Source organism: Acinonyx jubatus, chromosome A2, assembly GCF_027475565.1.
Source record: "Acinonyx jubatus isolate Ajub_Pintada_27869175 chromosome A2, VMU_Ajub_asm_v1.0, whole genome shotgun sequence".
Classification (NCBI taxonomy): Eukaryota; Metazoa; Chordata; class Mammalia; order Carnivora; family Felidae; genus Acinonyx; species Acinonyx jubatus.
The window spans coordinates 28,620,504-28,641,308 of NC_069383.1; the positions used below are offsets into that span (position 1 = coordinate 28,620,504).

The following is a 20,805-nucleotide window of genomic DNA, read 5'->3' on the forward strand; positions in this document are numbered from 1 at the left end:
TGCATTGTTATAATGCCTTATCTATAATATGAAGTAAAAATAATTTCAGTAAACTAACATGTAAATCAATGTGTAAATACTTGAACACAGGTATCCTGGGAGATCCAATTTAAGATGTGTGTATTCATATTTATATAAAATCATGGAATGTACCAATCTCCGGTATAGACTGACATAAATGTATTCTGTTGATTTAAACATAGCCCACAGCAGGATTTTCCTAACTAGCAAATAGCTGTTAATGTTTCTAAAAATATGGTCTTTCCTGAATTTGCATAGTAGTTGTATTTTCGAAAAACTGTGGATATATTTAAACCCCTGCAAAAATGCTTGTATATAAACTTAGTATTAGGTTCTAATAAGTTTTTTTCTCTTCTGTGGATGTCCTGGAGGATGTCTGCAGCCCCAGGACCATCCTTCATGTAGATCATTTAGCATTACTACCCCCTGCTTTTCTAATACCAGCTATGCCCCTTCACTCCCATGTCATTGGGACAACCGTCAGTAACCATTTTAAAATGTTCCTCAATGAGGGTGGTCTGTGGCCTTCTTAGAGATCCTGTGCGCCAGTCATTGGGGTGGTGATGCATCCCTGTAGATGAGCTTCCAACCTCAAATAATAGGTTCGTTCGGGTCTTTTCTGACTTCTGCTAGGTTTCTGGCCATTTATATTCTTGGTACTGCTGATATTATACTCAGAAAATAAAGTTGGACTAAACCCATTCTAGTCAAGGGTCCATTCTGGTCATGGAACCAGGAAGAATGGTTTCTGAGATACTTCTGGCAAGGAAGGGGTAGTCCTCAGCCCTTTAGTAGTTGTAGTTCAAACGCCGGACGCAGTCGGTGTGACAAATGGGTGTTAGCTTCATCTGTCTCCCACTCCAGGGCAGGAGTGGAAAAGACAGATTTTTTTTTTTTTCTCTAGCCCTGTGGTTCACGAATATGGCTGCATATTAGAATCACTTGGTAAGCCTTGAAGCAAAGCCGGGTCTACACCAAGTGAATCAGAATTCTGGGGCTTACCCTGGATATTTAAGCTCTCCAGACAATTTGGTCAGTCATGGTTAGAGGGGACTTCTCCATCAGTTCTTATTCCAATTAACTAGGCTGGTGCCTTGTCCAGTCCAGCACTTTGATGTTCTGGCAAGATCTTTGGCTAATCGATATATCAAAAATGTGCTGGTTTTATCTATAAAAAGTTTTATTCATTTGGTAAGCAAATACCACAGATCTAGGACTTGAGGATTCACACTGACTGAGAAAGTAACCTGTCCTGAGGGAGGAACACAAAGGAGCAGTCAGTTCTCCAAGGCACCATCAGAGTTGACTTCTTGGAGGAAGTGAAATTAGAGCAGCAGGTTGAAAGGTGAATAGATCAATAGGTGAGTGAGAGGGATTCAGATGGGATTAGCTGTAAGGGTACCAGGACATGAAGTGGCACATTGTGTCTGGGGGGGGCAGCTTTGGGGAAAGGCACATAGCAAGAGATGAAACTTGGTTAGGTGGGTGGGAACTGGGTACGCAGAGCCTTTTGCAGGAGTTTGGGCTTTATTCTGTAAAGCGAGACCTAGTGAAGGCTTGCATGGAGGAAAAATATGAGGTGAGTTCTCTGTAAAAAGAGTATCCTGGAAAACCTAAGGAGAATAGGTTAGAGGAAGGCAGAGGTGAGTGAGTGGGAAGGTCCCGGCAGAAATCAGACAACCTGAAGTAAGGTAGTAGCTGTGTAGGTAGGTAGAGATACTGTGTTGGGATGATCAACACATCCCAACTGTGTTGGGATGTTGGGGTTTGATCAGAGATCCAGTCAGTAGGAGAGTCGGGTTGTAGGGATTTATGGTGACTCCTCCCTTTTACATTTGAGCGACTGGGTGGGCAGTGATGGATTTCCTTCTAAAATGTTCCCTTTGAGGTCGATGATCCAGGCATCTTGATGGGACTTGCTGGCTCTTGAGGTGTGGGCTGACTCAAACTAAGCCCTTAGGAAGGTGAGAAGCTAATAGCATGTAAATAGAGATTTTGATAAGCATTGCAAAGGCAGCGGACGAATTTCCTTTGAAATAGGCTTCTGTCTGGTTAGAGGAGGCCATTCACTACATCGGAGTTAGCTTGCCCAGTGGCCAGGTATCTTTGGAGGCTGTCCTGTGGGGCTACCAGACACTGTCACTGATAGTACATCTCAAATTTGTCACCTGTTTCTATCAAATATCCCTTCATCTCAAAGTTTGGTTGTAACTTTGACTGTAGACTGTGACACTTCAGAGGTCAAGGTAGTGGTGTGAGCAGATTAGTTACCTTCCTTCTCAACTTCCCATTTTGATGTTTTCCTGGCTTTTTCCGTTATGGCAGGCAGATACGTGGGTAAGTCTGTGGCCTGTTTTCTCCATCCTTCTATATTGTTGAAGGCAAATTTCGTCCTGCTTTTGGTAGGAAAGAAAAAATAACCCATCTAGTACATTGAGTACAGGCTCTTGCTAGTGTGTGTTCAGAAATGGGAATCCGGTATCTGGTATTAGAAAGCACTGTTCTTAAGCCTTTTGTTTTTCCAGCTTGGTATCCTTAGCTAGCTGTAAAAAGAAAAAAAACCCAGAAAAACAAAAGGTTGGGGGGGTAACATAATCTCTTAAGTAATTTACTCATGGGATTGTAAAGCATTGTTTTCCTTTGTGCCTTCTCCCACATATAGTTACAATTGATTTTTATTTTTGCCCCATTAGAAGTGTTTAAAAACAACCCCCACAAAACTTCACTTCAGTGGTGGCTACTGAAAGGCTTAAGTTATCTAGCTTATTTCCTTTAGTTATCTTGAGAGCAAAAATGATTGTTCTCAAACTGAGAATTGACTGGGCCCTTACTGGATAATGTAGAACATGTGTTTTTTCCCTTTCCTACCTGTTTGTATCTTAGTCTAGAAATTTAAAGACCACTGTATCCTATGTTAACACATACCATTTTTAACATATATATTCACACGCTTATAACTTTAACATACAAAGGATATGTGCTTTATTTTTCTGATGCCGTTCTGTAAGCATTATCTAGTTGACTTTATAATCTTAGTGTCTCTCCCCCCCCCCCCCCCATTGTCACTTTTTGGTATGTAGGATTGTGACTGTTGTTAAATAAGTGTCCATTTTCGACATGGTTAAAGAATAGGAAACGTTTCAGCTGGTCAGGAGCCTTCCACCAGGTTTCAGGGCATTGTGTGAAACTGGCATGAACAATGCTGCAAACTGGAATTCGAAGCAGAAGAGAAGTCCTGAGGCTGGGCTCACCCTGTCCTACCAGATTGTTGCTCCTTTAGACTCCCCTTCCACCCTTTCTCACCCTGCTTTCTGCCCCAGAGGGTGGACCTGCTTGGACTCTTGCTCTCAGGCTTCTGATTAGGTTTGGCTCTCTGGAACCTGGCTGAAGCTGGGAGGGTCGGGGGAGGAAAGAAGTCCCAAGTATTCCTGCTCCCTCCCTGACCCCCAAGGTCCTCTGGAGTGGGCTGTGCTCCTTAGAGCTCACAGCTCTCCACGAAGCAACCATTTCTTTTCTTTTACATTTATTTATCTCTGAGAGAGCACAAGTGGGGGAAGGTCAGAGGGAGAAGGAGACACAGACTCCGAAGCAGGTTCCAGGCTCTGAGCTGTCAGCACAGAGCCTGATGTGGGGCTCGAACCCACAAACTGTGAGATCATGACCTGAGCCGAAGTCGGTCGCTTAACCAACTGAGCCACCCAGGCACCCCCCACAAAGCAACCATTTCTATGGCTATTTCTCAGACTGACAACAACTGCTCCTTCACCTACTTCTAAGCTAGGAGAGGTCACGGTCCAGCCACTGTCAGCCTAGGGCAGGGTTCTGTTACACCCCCACCTTGTAAATCACCCTTCTTAAATTCTGTTACCACGTTCTGAGTGTCCCATCTCTTTCTTCTTGGGACCCTGACTGAAGGACTGGTCATACTGGATAGTTGGCTTGGAGTACAAAGTTCTTAGTAGGAACTAGGCTTTGGAAATTTGGAATTAGTGGACTCAGCCTTGAAGATCTTCAGTTCTTCCTGTTTACATTGGTTTTGGGAAGAATAGTTGAGAATCCAAGTCAGCCTGGGGAAAAAAGTCTGTTTTTCTTTGCTATTTTATGATGGGTGGAGAGGTTCTAGGTTGTTTTTGTTTTTCCCTGTAATCAGATATATTTTTTGATTCTTCCTACTCTTAACATACTCAACTTGCATTTTCACCTCTTTCATAAATTGGCTTAAAATTTATGGTTGCTGTAACTTGCTTTATGCTACAAGGTAGGTTTATTTTTTTTAATATTTATAGTATATATATTATTCTCATGTTTATTTTTAAGAGACAGTGTGAGTGGGGAAGGGGCAGAGAGAGGGGGGACACAGAATCTGAAGCAGGCTCTAGGCTCTGAGCTGTCAGCACAGAGCCTGACGTGGGGCTTGAACCCATGAACCGTGAGATCGTGACCTGAGCGGAAGTCGGATGCTCAACCGACTGAGCCACCTGGGCGCCCCTACAAGGTAGATTTGAAAAGTTTTCTGTGGTGCTATGTTATCTAAGGTATTAACTTTTCCTAAATCCTTGAGCTTGATACCAAGTTTCATACATTAAATTACATGTAATTAAGTCTTTCCTGAGACTTCTAATTCTTTTGCCTCAATCTGCTTTAATTTTATGATTGTTTTAATGGTAGTTTGTAATGTAAAGGTGGGGCTAACTGTCCTGTCCCTTTCATGTTGGAGTACTTGACAACATATTCTTTCAAAATAAGTTTTGATTTATTTAGTGAATAAATTTGTTATCACGTGTGTCTACAAGTGTACATGTACTGTCCAGGTGTCATTTGTATAATTTACTTTAAGAACTGTAGATCCACTTTGCAATTGTAATGTTGACCATTTCCCCCCAGAATCTTCACCCTAAACAAATGGTTTAAAGAGTTTTATACAGTTTAAATTTGGGTGCCTGGGTGGCTCTGTTGCCTAAGCATTTTCTTTTAATTAAAAAAAAATTTTTTTTAATGTTTATTTATCTTGAGACAGAGCATGAACAGGGGAGGGTCAGAGAGAGAGGGAGACACAGAATCTGAAACAGGCTCCAGGCCCTGAGCTGTCAGCACAGAGCCCGACGCGGGGCTCGAACTCACGGACCGCGAGATCGTGACCTGAGCCAAAGTCGGACGCTCAACCCACTGAGCCCACCCAGGCGCCCCATGGCCTAAGCATTTTCACTCTTGATCTCTGCTCAGGTCCTCATCTCAGGGTTGAGTGTTTAAGCTCTGTGCTGGGCATGAAAGCTATTTAAAAAAAGAAAGAAAACCCAAAACAAGTTTAAACTCCAGTATAAGCATTGAAAGGAATTTTTTATTGCTAAATGATGCCCGCAGATTACTGCATATAACCTCTAGCATGGCATTCTACAAAACAGCATTGATAAGGTTGATACCAATAGACTGGTTCTGTATTTTCTGGAACGTTAATCACAAAGAATTGATGTTTTTGCAGTTTTCATAAAGGAATATTACAGTAATGTTACATAACTTTTAGGTACATAAATTTTATACCTTGTTGATATATGGGCGTGAAAATTTTATTATATACGTGACTTCTTTAGTAAAGATAATCTTTTCTGTAGATCTGCCAATATATCAATTCATATACTTTGCTATTTCCTTTCATTGTATTAAGAATTTCCAAAGGGGGCATTAATGGTAGTAGGCCTTTTTTAAAAATCTATTTGAAGAGAAGTTCTCCACTCTGAAGTATTCTGTGGCTTTTTGTTTAGTGTGATACATTTTATTCTGTTTATCAACTTCTAAAAGGTTTTAACTCAGAAAAATGGAAAAATTGTTTTTATGACTACCCTCCCCCCCAGATACTTGTTATAGTAGCAAAGTCCCTCATAAGGTGGAGGGTGCCACTGTGTGTCTTTCTCAGTTTATGGTACCTGGCTGTTTTTGGGTAACTCTTCCATTGGTTTTAGGTATGGTGGTAGTAGTAGACTCTCAGGCTGTGTTGAGCATCTATGCTGTGTACCAGTATCTCCCTTAAGGAAGTTTGACGTGACTGGCACTCTTGAGCCTGCTCTCTGCTCTGGTACAGAGTGGTACAGAGAAGAGCAAGAAAGCCAGAAGGAGTCTAGAATTTGGTGATGGTATACTGCTTATTTTCTTTTCAGTGCTGTTTTGTAGAATGCCATGCTAGATGTTATATGCAGTGATCTATGGGCATCATTTAGCAGTCTTTTATGCATGATAAAAAATTCCTTGTAATGCTTGTACTGAAGTTTAAACCATTTAGGGTGGAGGTTGTGTGGGGTAATGGTCAACATTATAATTGGTAAGGGATCTAGAGTTATAAAGTAAATGTATTACACAAATGAGACATGCGTGATACACGTATACTTGTATATACATATATTTTTTGGCTGTTGTAATCTTGCAAACCAATTACTAAAACCAAATTTTAACTAAAATTCTTTTATGGGCTTGGATGCCTTGAATCTTTATCTACAACTGAGTTGTTTCAGTAAGCTTGGAAAAGAGAATCCTCTGTATTCTGTAGAAAGTAAATTTTAATAATTTTAGATGTAAGGTAATGCTATCTAAGAATCTAACATAAAATTACTTTCACACACAATATTTACTAAAATGATTACTGGAAGGTTCATTGAACAGATATGGAATGGAGGCACCAAGAAATTTCCACTTATGCTTATAAGTAGATCTGAGTAAAGGATCTGTCGTCAGTTGGTTTTCTTCATCTTCATTTCTTGTTTTGCCAAAGTGTAAAACCAAAGGTGACTTGAATTCCAACACTGAAGGGATTTGTTTTCCTATAGAAGATTTATAAAAATGAATTTGATTATATTTTGGGTTCCTTTTAAAATTGTAACTGACTTGCTTACGTAACTAATGCTTGCCTCCCTCCAGAAAAGTACTCCCTAATCGTCTCCAAGTCCTGGCATACTTATATGATAATTTGTATAGTACTTCCTGGTAACTGGAAAAGGCCTCCTTCGTTTGGAGTTGATGGGCCCAAGTGATTCTGGTTGTCCTGGGCCATGGCACGTGTGCCATGGAGGCTCCGGGTAGAGCTCATTATAAAGTTCGGCAGCACAATGAATACATTCGTCAATACGGTTACTGCGAAAGACAGAAAGCACTGTAGGAACAGCTCCACTCATTCGGTTTTGTTGTTCTTCCACGATTCTGACCTAGGTTTTTCACTCTTCTGCTCAAAACCCCAGTGGCTCTCTAATACACTCAAACCACAGGTCTTAAATCACCTGCAGGATCTGTCATCCTTTAACTTCATAGCTTTACCTATCCTTGTTTCTCTGTGTTTTTAACTCCCCACTAGCCGCCTTTGTACTGCCTTCTACATGCTAGGCATGTTCTCCGTGCTGTTTCCTCTACTTGAAATGTTCTTCCCCAGAGATCAGTATGACCTTCCCAGAGGCCAACTGACCACTCTGAAAAATGGATTTGACTTTTGGGTTCCCTGTGCATTATCAACTTCGCTGATAGTGGAACTTGGGTTTATGCTGGTATTTCTGGGAAAAGTCAACTGCAAAATCTACAAGGTTCTCTGCTTGTTGTTCCTGTCGAAACTGAATTCTTGAAGGTCTTTACCACTAAATCTATTGGCCTCTTCAGCTGATGTTTTCCTGCCCTTCTGTAGCATGGGATAATTGCCCTGCTTGTTAAAAACCATCTTCTCCTTGAACCTTGGTAATTCTGCCCTTCCCTAGGTTTGTAATGCTTTGATGATTCTTCAGTTTTCTTTCACCTGGGATTTTTTTCAATTCTTTCAGGGTAATTTCCCAAGGGTTAGACCTTGATTTTCAGTTACTACCCATTTAGTTTTTCTACCTTAACCTTTTCACCTATTCTCACAATGTTATCAACTCTGCCCTTGCAGGCCTATCTTGGTTATTATCTTTGATGGCACTCCTTTCTGAACAGTTTATAAGTTTCTTTTAGCCAAATGTGTTTAAGGTAGTCTCTGGTTCCTGGCTCTTTTTCCCTCCATATCCATTCAAACCTTATTTAAGAACAAGCTCAAATCTATTTCCCATCTGAAACCTTCCCAAACACGCAGTCTGATATTTCTTGAATTTGTGTTCTTAGAAAGTCCATAAATTAAGGACTTTTATTGTTAACTTGAAATTTTTTAAAAACCCTATTGCTGTTGAAGTGAAAGTTAGAGGAAATACCCTCTAGGGCCCACATTAAGTGTATTTCAGCTTAATGTTTAACATTGTAATTCTTAAAACCAAGTTTAGTATTTAAACATAAAGCATGATACATAAACATTTTCCTGTTTCTTGAACTGATTCACAACATTTTAATAAGGTGAAAAAATGGTCCATTTCAGTAGGAATTAAAACATTACAAACCACTAGATACCTCTTTCATCTGTTAGCAAAGATTTTGAATACTATAATGGTATGTTATGTTAAAACGTTATCTCATAAAGGGGCGCCTAGGTTGGCTCAGTCCATCTCTGAGCATCTGACTCTTGATTTCGGCTCGGGTCATGATCCCACGGTTTGTGGGACTGAGCCCTGTGTCAGGCTCTGCACTGAGAATGTGGAGCCTGCTTGGGATTCTCTCTCTCCCCCTCTCTCTGCCCCACTCACATTCTCTTTCTCAAAATAAACTTAAATTATATCATCACAATTAGGGAAAATGGAAATAGAAATGATATGAACAGAACAGAGGCTAGAAGGCATTATGAAAATGTTACTGGTCTCACTGTCCAGGCACAACTATCTTTCCTCACTGGGTTATTTCCCCCACTTTTTGATAAGCAATATGGTATTTGGACATCTGTTTCCTTTTTGTAGTTAAAGAGGAGGAGTGTATTCCCGTGAGCTAAGGAAAACAAAAGTGAAGAGAAATGCCTTTATTTCCTCATGAAACTAATAAAAAATTAAGACTTTCATTTTTTATAGCAGTGTTAAGTGCACAAAACTGAGGGGACGTACAGAGGTTGCCTGTACACTGTATGACTTCCCCATTGTCCACATCCCCCACCAGATGGTACATTTGTTACCACTGATAAACCTACGTTGGCACATCATAATCACCCAAAGCCCATGGTTAATTTTAGGGTTCACTCTTGGTGTTGTCCATTCTATGGGTTTGAATACAGGTATATTATGTATCCACCATTTTGGTATCCTACTTAGTAGTTTCACTGCTAAAATTGTCTTTTTATGATCCGGCAGTCTCCCATTCTCTGTATTGGAATGGCTTGCTTTCATGACCGATGAAGATTTGGGTAACGTTTGTGTAGATCTCCCTATGTTATGGCAATTTCCATATTATACTGTGATTTCTTGGCTTCTCTGGGGATAGCCAGCTATGGTTTTGAATTACTAATTTGTATAGCAGCATTTGAACATCTATTCAGTTTACATCTGTGAGGTTTACTTCAGTTGCCTTGCAGTGGTAGGTAGAACCAGACCACAATATTGCCATCTGTTCCCACGGTTATACTGGTAGGTTTCTGGTAACACAGGCAGAGGAGGTCTGTTTATGTTCCATTTCTTAATTCAGATGGAAGATCAGACCCAGGAAAATAAGCCCTTTTTCTATTTCCAGATGATTTCTGATCAAGCATAAATAGACTTTGAAAATCTGTACGCTACATTTCTCTTGAGCAAGTATTAGCAAAGGGCCACGTATGAAACCAGGTCTCTATACGCTGTTTCAGGATTCAAGTTCACACTTCTCATTTAGTATACATGTGTGCACACATGTGTGGTTCACAACATGCTTTTTATACTTAAGCTTTTTTAAGTCCATGATCTTGGAAACTGTGGACTTAAGGGAATCTGATGTTTTGAGGGAATTAACATAATGTGTTTACATGCCACTTACCACCGGAATAGAGTTCCCTTAATGACCACTCTGGTATTTGTTCCTTTATTTTTATTTTTATTTTTTTATTTTTGAGACCATGAGCAGGAGAGGGGCAGAGAGAGAGAGAGACAGACAGAATCTGAAGCAGGCTCCAGGCTCTGAACTGTCAGCACAGAGCCCAGTGCGGGACTCGAACTCAGCCATGAGATCATGACCTGAACTGAAGTCGGACACTTAACCAACTTAAGCCACCTAGGCACCCCAGGACTGTTATTTCGTGTATGCATCCTAACAATGCTTGGCACATAAATATTTTTGAATGATTTTAGAGTGAAACACATACTTCTATATAAATCCATCTATTACCAAAGAGGGACAGTATTTTATAGCATGATTGATGTTGGCATTTATGGTCTCTAACCAGAATAGGACCATTCCTTTATGGAATGCTGACCTAGAGCTTTACTTACATACTATATTGGCATCCCTTTTTCTGGAAAGATTTTCATTTTTCAAAGGGGAAAGATAACTTACTACAAGCTTCAGTCTATTTTATGTGAGAGTAGAGCTACAGTGACCATCCCTATGTATGCTTTGTGTGTGTATGTGGGGGGGGGTCTCTGATCAACTTTTAAATTGCTAATATTGGAAAGGGCTCTTTAATCTTTGGCAGAATTGCTTGAGGGTGAGGAGTTTGAGTTCAGGCTTTTGGCCCCTACTGAGGTGGAGAGTTAAGTTTATGTGATTGAAATTTTACTGGCAATAATTCCAGGGACCTCCTTTAAACTGCCCCCCACTGCCAGACAACATCCCAACAGGAATACAGGAATTGAAGTACATCCCCATTTGGGAAGTAACTCCTATATCTTCAGTCCTCTTTTTTTTTTTTTTTTTTTTTTTTTTAGGTAAAAGCCTGTAGAATTCACAATAAAATATAAACATCACAGGTTCTAATGAAAATCCATAATTGAATATACTGATGGTTTTTGAAGACTGGAATGTATCAATTTTTCTTGTAGAAATAATAAAGGGTTGCTTTGCTATTTTACCCCACAAATAACACCAGTTAGGGCATGATGTTTTGTTGCATGAAGTGATGATGTAATATAGGTATGAGTCCCTTATGTTACTTGATCATGTAATGTTGGACTTGGTTTTCTTTTTGTAACAAGAAGATCTGAATAATAGCCCCATTGATCACTTTCAGCGGGAAGAAGGAAGAGGAGGAGGCCTGTTTCCTAGTAGGTCACTGAATTTTGTGTGGTATTACTACTTCCTCCAGCCTAGGTTCTAAATTTCTCCTAGAAAAGCCTAATAATATGGCCCTCAGATGTTTTACATTTAAAAGATTATGGGGCACCTGACTGGCTTAGAGCATGTGACTCGACCTCAGGGTCGGGAGTTCAAGCCTCACTTTGGGTGTGGCACCTACTTAGAAAAAAACCCAACATCAGATTTTCTTTTTTTTTTAATTTCCGCTTTAATCCCGTGGTGGTTCTTTGTTTTTTATCATAAGCTCTGTTCACTGGAAGTCCTGATTGCATTCTTTTAATGACCTATTAATGAGTACTTTCTTTTGAATTTCATGGTGTTATAGTTGGAATTTATAAATGGAAAACATGAAACTTTTTTTTTCTTAAATAGAATGGAGTTATTTTATAGCTGAAGGGGATATGTAATTATTGGACTTGTAACTATCTTTAGCCTTCTTTTACAGTATGAATTGCTTGCTTTATGATTAATCTTTTTGCTTCAGTGTTTTCTGAAGAACCTCCTAAATAGGAATTGAAGATCTTCCAGTGTCCAGAGACCGTTCTTTTTTTGCCGTTATTACAAATTGAAGACTACAAATTACTGAAAAAAATATCTACTGAGCCTGGCTCATCTCTTTTTCCTCTTATGCACTATATATGGGAGAAGTTAAATTTCTTATTTTGGTACTTCTTATTTTTAAATTACTGCACATTCAGAATAGTCTGTCTCTGCAGACCTTTTGAAATCGGTGGGATTGGCATCCTTTTTTTTTTTTTTTTTTTTTGGTATCCTAATGCTAATAAGGTTTAACTTCCTGCTATTTCTATAGCACTGTCAATAAATGGAATGCCACTTTTTTAATCCTCACTTAAAATAGAATCCTTATTCTATAGATTTTACACTTTGCCTTTTAATCTTGCAGTAGACATTACTCTCCTGTGATTTTTCTGAGTCTGCAGTGTAGTGACGAGTTAGCAGCAGGGACTATGGAGACCAGACTGTCTCAATTTTGAATGATGATTCTGCCTCTTACCGGCTGTGTGGACTTGGGCTGGGCTAGTTAACCTTTCTGTGTCTAAATTATTCTCACCTTGAAACGGGGATAATAGTTCTTTCCTGTACTTTTATATACAGTGATCACTGTAGTGAAGTACAGCGGATAGTTGTATGCCTCATTCTGTCTATTCATAAGTACTTGTTTTTTTTTTTTTTCTGTGTGTCACAATACTTGAAAAGGTATCTGCTCTTGTGCTGTTTTGAATGAGCTTGGCCTAAATGAATTATAATCTTATTGTCAAATTTAGAGATATTAGAGGCCCCTTTTAAACAGTTTTGTAAAAAGAGGTGCATCTTCTCTGTAGGGTAAAGATTTCAAGCTGTGTTTTAGAAGTGCTTAAAAATATATTTAATACATGAAATAAGCTAAAGGCCTAAGGTTACTTAGGAGTGAAATATATAATTTATGTACCAGTTGACCTCTATAGTAAGGTTTTCCTGTAAAACTTCTGTCATGCTTTCTTCACATGAGACAAAAGATAGTTGAATCCATCTACCAGTCGCACATGACTCTTCATAGGGTAATTGAAAATATAGAAAGTGGCTTTTGCATGCAAGGTAGGAATGTGGGAGGTTGACCTTGTAATGCCATTCACAAGGTTTCTTCTTGCAAAACATTTAACAAAACTGATCCAGTATTCCTTCAGAGTGCAAAGGGAAGAAAATTTCTAAGTTTGGCTTTTGGATTCTCTGCTTCACTCTTTTGCTGAAGGAAAACAACATGTTAGCCTAATGCAAGTAGTATATACATTATAATCACCTGAAGACGTGATGGGTGGAATCGGTGGGTTGGACAGTGGAGAATAGTGCTGTTTGACCAAAAAGAACACCTAGGTGTTCTGATGGCAGACCTCAGTCTGAATGCTCCCATAAAGTTCATAGTATTTCCTAATATTTTTAATGGTTGGGGGATTTACAGTGTTGTATTTCATTCTGGGTATTGGTGATGTGTGTCTTTTTCTGTTTTTATGGTTGTTGCTAGAAGTTTAACAAACTTATCCCCCCCCCCCCCCGCAGGAACCAGCTTTTTATTCCATTGATCTTTTCCCTCTGTTGATTTCCTATTTTCAATTTCATTAGCTTTTGCTTTTCATTTCCTTCTACTTAGATTGGATTTATTTTGTTCTTTCTCAGTTCTTGAGCTGAGAGCTTAAATTAAGACTTCTAAAATCTATACATCTAGTGCTATAAATTTTGCTCTCAGCAATGCTTGTGTCTAATCTAGATATATTGTATACTCATTTGGTTTAACATTGGTTTATTTTTAAAAATTCATTAGGGAGGGTACGCAAGTCAGGGAGGTGGCAGAGGGGGAGAGAATCCTAAGCAGGCCCCACACTCATCACAGAGGTTGATCTCACTACCCTGGGATCATGACCTGAGCTGAAATTAAGGGTCAGACACTCAATCTACCGAGCTGCCCAGGTGCCCCTCTTGTTTAAAAAAAAAAAAAAAAAAATTGAGACCCTCTTCAATCCACTTGTTTAGAAGTGTATTGCTTGGTTTTCAGCTGCTTGGAAGTCTTCCTGTTGTGTTTGCTATTGATTCCTAGTTTGGTCCTATTTTGGTCAGATAAAATAGTCTGTATGATATCATTAGTTCTTTTAAAGTTTTTGAAGTTTGTGGCGCAGGATACGGTCTATCTCGATATGTGCTCTGATGTCACTTGAATGTATTCTGCTGTTGGGCAGAGTGTTAACATTAGATTCTCCTAGTTGAAGGTATTGAATCCTGTATGTTTTCTAGTAACTTCATCTCCAACTGTAATGATAGACGTGTATATTTTGAGTTTTAGTTCTGCTTTACATATTTTGCAGCCTTGTTTTTTGGTGCATGCACATTTAGGTCACCTAGGCCATCTTGGTGGATTGACTTTTTCCCATTATGTAATATCCCTTTGTCTACTAATTTTGCTCTGAAGTCTGTTGTATCTGATAGTCCTAATTACCTTTCACCAATGTTTGCATGATATCTTTTTCCTTCCATTTCCTTTCAATTGCCTGTGTCATATTTGAAGTGAGTTTATTGTATGCAGTATATAGTTGGGTTAGGGTTTTTAATCTGTCAGTCTTTAGTATATTTAAACCATTTATATTTAATATAACCATTTATCTGTTAGGGCTTAAGTCTGCCATTTCATTTTGTTTTCTCATTTTCACTTCTTAGTCTTGACTTCCTATGGGTTATTTTAATATAGGTTAAAATTATGATAATATCTACAATGAGTGTATCTTTATGGGCTTCTAAGAGGTTGCTCTAGGTATTACCTAAATACCCATAAATTATTACAGTCCACTAGTATCACCTTTTTACTAGTCCTTTTGAAATATAGACTCTTTTTATGTTTCAAAACACTTCTATTCCAGTGTGTGTATTCACACACATACACCACATCTGGATCCATTCATCTGTCAGTGGGCACTTATGTTGCTTCTGTATGTTGGCTATTGCAAATAATGCTGCAATAAACACAGGGGTGCATGTACTTTTTGAATTAGTGTTTTTGTGTTCTTTGGATAGATACCCAATAATGGGATTATTGGATCATAGGGCATTTCTATTTTCAACTTTTTGAGGAATTTACATACTGTTTTCCACAGTGGCTACCCCAGTTGGCTTGCATTCCCACCAACCGTACACGAGGGCTTCTTTCTTTCCTTTCACATTTTTGTGAACACGTGCTATTCTTTTTTAATTTTAGCCATCCTTACAGGTGTAAGAGATCTCATTTTGGTTTGGACTTGCAATTCTCTGTGGAGTAGCTTTTCCTGTGTCTAGCCATCTGAATGTTGTCTTTGGAAAAATGTCTATTCAAGTTCTCTGCCTGTTGGATTGATGTGTTTTGTTTTTGGTGTTACGTAAGATCTTTATGTATTTTGGATATTAACTCCTTATCATACATACTGTGCAAATATATTTTCCTGTTCAGTAGGTTGCCATTTTGTGTTGTTGTTGATGATTTTCCTTCATTGTGTGAAAGCTTTTTATTTGGATATAGTCCCAGTAGTTTATTTTTGTTTTTGTTTCTCTTGCCTTAGGAGACCTATCTAGAAAAATGTTGCTATGACTGATGTCAGAGAAATTACTGCTTGTATTGTCCAGTTTTGTGGTTTCATGTCTGACATTTATCTTTGAATAGGGTTTTAGAAAGTAGTCCAGTTGGAATTTTTTTTTCCATGTAGCTATCCTGTTTTCCTAGCACCATTTATTGAAGAGACTTTTCCCAGTTGTATAATCCTGCTTCCTTTGCCATAGATTAATTGACCATATAAGCATGGGTGTATTTTTGGGCTCTATATTCTGTTCTGTTGATCAATGTTTCTGTTCTGTAACAGATCCAGACTGTTTTGATTATTACAGCTTTGTGGTAGATTAGGAAATCTGGAACGGAGATTTTCGGCTCTGTTCTTTCTCAGGATTGCTTTGGCTATTTGTGGTCTTCTATGGTTCCATACAAATTCTAGTATTCTGTGAAAAATGCTGTTGATACTTTGAGAGGATTGCATTAAATCCTATAGATTGCTTTGGGTAGCATAGACATTTGACCAATATTCTTCCAATCCATGGGCATGGAATATCTTTCCATTTGTGTCCTCTTCACTTTCATGAGTGCTAGAGTTCTCAGGGTGTACAGATCTTTCATCTCCTCGGTTACATTTATTCCTAGGTGTCTAATTCTTCTTGGTACTATTCTAAATGGAATTATTTCCTGGATTTATTTTGCTTTGTTATTTGTGTACAGAAATGCTACTAATTCCTGGGTATTAATTTTGTATCCTGCAGTTTTACTGAATCTATTTGTTTTTCATGGCGTCGATAGCTTTTTCTATATAGAGTATGTTACACAGCCATGAAAAGGATGAGCTCTTGTTAATTGTGACAACACTGATGGACCCAGAGGGTATTATGCTAAGTAAGTCAGACTGAGAAAGACAAATATCTCGTGATTTCACTCCTGTGGAATCTAAAACAAAAGATTCAGACTTCTAAATAGAGCAAACTCAAGGTTGCCTTGAAGGAAGAGGGTGGGGTTTATAGGCTAATAAGGTGGAGTGGGAGGTGGTTTCATTGTTATGGAATGAGTAAGTCATGGAAATGTGCACAGAATAGGGAATACAGTCAGGGATATTGGAGTAGTATCCTGTGGTGACAGATGGTAGCTACTTGTGAATGTAGCATATATAGAGAAGTTGAATCACTATACACCTGAAACTAATGTAACACTGTCAAATATACTGAAAAACAAAACAAAATGGATGAAGCAATTAAAAATATTTTTATACATAACATTGGAATGATATGAAACAGTGTTTTGCTTTAACCATCAAAAAACATAATTTAGAAATCTGAAAAGGAAGAAAGCTTATTATGTTTACCTGTGTTTTGGTTTATTTGGTTTTTCTACCAAATGTTTTCTAGAAAACACTTCAGTTGCTTTTAAAGTAGGTTTGCTTGTGAAAAGTCCTGGGTTTCATTTATCTGAGAAAGTCTGGATATCCCTTCTATTTCCTGAGGACATGTTGGATATAGGATTGTAGGTTTGCCATTTATTTCTACTTTTGCATAACACTCAACTCTGGCTACCATGGTTGCTAATAAGACATATATTTTCAATAAAGTATGTCATTTTTCTTAGCTGCTTTACAGATTTTGTTTCAGAAGTTTAATTATTATGGGTCTTGGCATGGATTTCTTCGGGGTTATCCAGTGTTTGGGGTTTTCTTGGTTTCTTGAATCCATAGGTTTGTGTCTCCATGGCAAATTTGGAGAGCTTTCAGCCATGATTCAGTACTTTTTCAGACTCCCCCTTGTTTCTCTTTTCCTGGGATTCCATTGACAGAAAAGCTAGATGATTATTAACCCATAGGTTGCTGAGACTGTTGATTTTTTTTTTTTCTCTTGTTCATACTGGGTATTTCCTATTCTGCTTTCTAGTTCATATTCTTTCCTCTGTTGCCTCCACTCTGTCATTGAATTCATTCACGGAATTTTAAATTTTGGTTGTATATTTCCTCTAAGATTCCCATTTGTGTTTTCCCTTGCTGAGGCTTAATTTCTTTGAGGCTTTTTTTTTTTTTTGGATGGGTTTTAATAAACATACTTATAATTGTTCTTTGAAGTATTTTTATGATGGCTGCTTTAAAATCTTTGTCAGGGGCGCCTGGGTGGCTCAGTCGGTTAAGCGTCTGACTTCAGCTCAGGTCACGATCTCACGGACCGTAGGTTCGAGCCCCGCGTCAGGCCCTGGGCTGATGGCTCGGAGCCTGGAGCCTTTTTCTGGTTCTGTGTCTCCCTCTCTCTCTGCCCCTCCCCCGTTCATGCTCTGTTTCTGTCTCAAAAATGAATAAACATTAAAAAAAAAAAATCTTTGTCAGTTAAATCTGTCTGTCATTTCAGTGTTGGCATCTGTTGATTGTCCCTTCAGTTTCCAGTATTCCTGGTTCTTGGTTATGACTATTTTTCTATTGAAACCTGGATCTTTTTGTGTCATGAAAGACTGTGGTGGTGGTTAAACTTTAAGTGCTTGTGTTTGCTGCTGGCAGAGAGCCGGGGATACTGCCTCATTGCTAGCAGGGGGAGCTAGAAGTCTAGGTTCTTCAGTGAGCCTCAGTTGACCTGTGAGTGGGGGTTCTTAATTGCTGGGTGGGGTGGAATTTTTGTCTTTTCTCTGCATGGACCCCGTGGTGTTTCTGCTGATTGATGGTGAAAGTCTTTAGTCTGCACTAGGCCACCTCTGTCCCTACCTGAGTGGGAGGGATGTCACCTTGGGGGGGGGGGCTGAAGTCCAGGCTTACCGTGTTGCTTCTAGTGATTGAGGAAGAAGGGTGCTCCTCATTGCCCAGTAGGCTTTAATCACAACTTCCCTCACTTACTCCGTGGTCTCTGGCACAACCTAGGCAGGAGTGTTTCAGGTGTTCAAGTCTCTAGAGAAAGTAGAATTCCTGACCTTTGTTGGCTTGGGTGGTGGAGATGAGGTAGGTTTGGTTATTTCTTGTGTTTGTGTATTTGTGTGTGTGTGTGTGTGTGTGTGTGTGTGTGTGTGTGTGTGTGTGTGTGTGTTTAGGCCATAACAACTGTATTCCAAATGTCTTCTGTCTAATAAAGTTGCCTGTTTGCTAGTATTTTGGTTATCTGGAGAAGCCTTTTGTCAGGGCTTTTTTTGGGTTGGGCCATTTGTTTTTAGGTGTCCTAAATCTTTAGCTCCAAATCTGGAATATAAGAGGCAGAACCAAACAGTGTTATTTCTTGGTTCCCAGCTTTCTGCCTTCTCTTTAATATTCTTATCCTTGTTTTATAAATCCAAGATTTTCTGTTGTACTTAATGGGAGGAATAGGGAAAAGGACATCTACTCAGTTGTTCCAGAAGCAGCAAAAGTACCATACAATACTACTTGAATGAAAAAATTGTAGAAATCAAAGACAGATGAGTTTTGAACAGGGGTTAGGGATGGGGTGGGGCTGTGGCAGGAAAGGTATGTGTGATGTTCTAAATAAGCAACCTGAAGAATTCTTGTGGTTTTTGTACCCACGGTGTTGGATTAGAGGAACCTTCACTGGTGACCACATTATTTACAACCTAATGTGCATACACAAGGAATATGCATAATCTGGGGAAATTTAAATTAGATGGATTGTGTCAATGTCAATATACTGGTTTCAGTATTGTACTCTGGTTTTGCAAATTGTTACCATGAATCAAAGTGGACATGGGACCTCTCTATTTGAACTATGTGTGATTATGGAGTGATCTCCGTAAAAATCTTAAATTAATGAATTCCAAAATACAAAACTAAAACTATAGAGTAAGGTATATTCACAGAAATCTTGTTTTCAGAGATGTCCCCTCCTTTTTTGGCTAAGTAACCATATCTGTGTTTTTTCTTTTTGTTTTTTTTTGTTTGCTTTTGTTTTTTCCTTTGGGAACCTTGATGTGCCCACTTATGAAGAATCCTATTGAAACATTGTATATCGTGCTTTTTCACTTGATAATAAGGTTTGCCTTGGTCACTCTATATAGACTGTTTTCACCCATTATTGCATGGGTGAACCATAGTTCGTTGGCTCTTATAATAATACTATCTTTATGCTGTGGTTATTTTGTATTCTTGTGAGTATATTTTGGAATACAGTAGAGGTGGGATTTCTAGATTAAGTGGAAACATTGGAAATTTTGCAAGAATTTTTAATTCTAGAGAGTTTGTAATGTAGTTAATACCAGGGTGGGATAATCCCATTCACCCAATTACTGTGCTTTTTCTGGCTGTTCTTGGTATTTTTCCACCTTGAACTTTTCAATGAACGATTGAAGGGTGTCTGGATTTTTTTTTCCTCTTAGATTATGTCTACATTGTTTCATTGGTCACAAAACCTAGTACTGTGTATGAAAAGGCTTATCAAATCAGTGAGGAAAAAATGGACTTAATAGCAATTTTTGAAACCACTGAATAGCCATATGGAAAAATAAAATTAGATTTGTTCTTCGTTAATGCATAAGAATTAATTCCAAATCCAGAATAAATTCCAAATACAAAAAATGAAATAGTACAAGCCCTTAGGAATAGAGAAGGCATTCCTATACAAAATTCAAAACCCAGGAGCAATTAAGACATTAATACATTTGCCAAAGATATAAGCAAGGTTGAAATAATCAAACTGGAAATCATTGCTACACATCATAGACCTAGAATAAGGACTAACCTTGATTTTGTAAGGAGCTATTAAAAACTGGAAGAGTAATAAAAAAGGGTAACGGAATAAATGTAAATGGCTCTTGAACAGGAAAGTATAGGGCGTCTGGGTGGCTTAGTTGGTTAAGGGTCTGACTTGTGGGCTCTGGTCATGATCTCAGGGTTGAGATCAAGCTCCTAGTTGGGCTCTGGGCTGGTTGTGGAGCCTGCTTGGGATTCTTGTGCTCTGGCTCCCTTAGTAGCTCCCCTGCCTTGTGTGTACATGCTCTCAAAAAAACAAAAACATGGGAAAGTATAAAAGCAGTTAAAACAATGAGTGAGCGATCATTTCTTTCGGATCAAGTGGCAGAATGCTACAAGTTTATTTTTTTGCTGGCAAAGCATTGAGAAAAAGCATACTGACATTGTAAGTTCAGATTCAGTGCTTGTGCGGAAGTTTTTTCAGGGTGCAGTTAAGAGCATGGACCCTATGCTCCTGATGTTGTAATTACTCTTGTTAGCTACATGACCTTGCACAAATTTCTTGGCTTCCCTAAGTTAGTTATCTTGTCAATGAAAGAGGGATGTAAAAATATTTATCTTGGGTGACTTTTGTGAGAAATAATACATTAAATGAAAGCACCATGATATTTTTTTCCTCATCACTTCTGTCCTCACTGTTTCCTGATTGTTAAATGATTGCCAGACTAATTCTTAAGCTGAAGATGAAGGAGTACTGGAGGGTACTTGGAGGTTGAGCTTGAGCAATTGCAAGTCCATGCCTTGTGCCTGTGCAAGTCACAAGGTTTGGGAAGGTCAGGCGTGGAACTGGAGCTCTGAGTGGGAGGGACAGCATAACCCCACAGTGTGAGGCGTTGTTGCTGCTGTAGCTGCTGCTGTAGCTGCTGCTGTAGCTGCTGCTGCAGCTGCTGCTGCTGCTGCAGCTGCTGCTGCTGCTGCA

General features: G+C 38.9%; 1 protein-coding gene and 1 long non-coding RNA gene across 16 annotated transcripts in view; both read left to right on the top strand.

Moving 5' to 3' along the window:
* CADPS2 (calcium dependent secretion activator 2) overlaps positions 1-20,805 on the top strand; it is a 535,106-nt gene that overhangs the window by 33,530 nt on the left and 480,771 nt on the right. The window lies entirely within an intron of this gene.
* Positions 15,308-20,737, top strand: LOC128314729 (uncharacterized). Its single transcript, XR_008296687.1, has 3 exons — positions 15,308-15,494; positions 15,594-18,201; positions 18,242-20,737. It is a non-coding gene; the product is annotated as an uncharacterized LOC128314729 (long non-coding RNA).